We start from the raw sequence: 470 nt of genomic DNA, 5'->3' as shown, positions 1-470 counted from the left end.
GACTATAGGTGTGAGCCACCCACTCCTAGATTGAGATAGGGTCTTGTGTTTATGTGGCAGTTCTAGACCATGATTTATACTTCCTATGTAGCTTGGGATGACAGACAAGCACCAACACCCGCAGTCGAGATGGGAGTTTTGTGAACTTTTTTTCCAGAAAAGTTCAGACATCCAAGGTGCCGGCTGGAAAGACACTGATTTAAGTGTGCAAGACTGTGCTCAGTACAGAATATATTCCTGCAGAGTCTTCTCATAACCCTAGAGTTTGGTCCTTCACATAGATAGAGTTATAAGGGCAGAGCAATTAGAGAAGTTAAGATTTCAAGCCTGAATGGATAGTGTTTTCCCATTTTGTCGGTTCAATGGGGAAAAAAATGTTATTATGTACTGTTTATGCAACCCCAAGCTGACTCTTCATGAACCTAAGAAGCAGGTAATAAGCATTTAGGAAGAAGAAACAAACATGCTAG

This window comes from Castor canadensis, chromosome 11 (assembly GCF_047511655.1).
Source record: "Castor canadensis chromosome 11, mCasCan1.hap1v2, whole genome shotgun sequence".
Taxonomy (NCBI): Eukaryota; Metazoa; Chordata; class Mammalia; order Rodentia; family Castoridae; genus Castor; species Castor canadensis.
The sequence above is the reverse complement of the archived record's forward strand: the minus strand, read 5'-3'. Positions refer to the sequence as shown.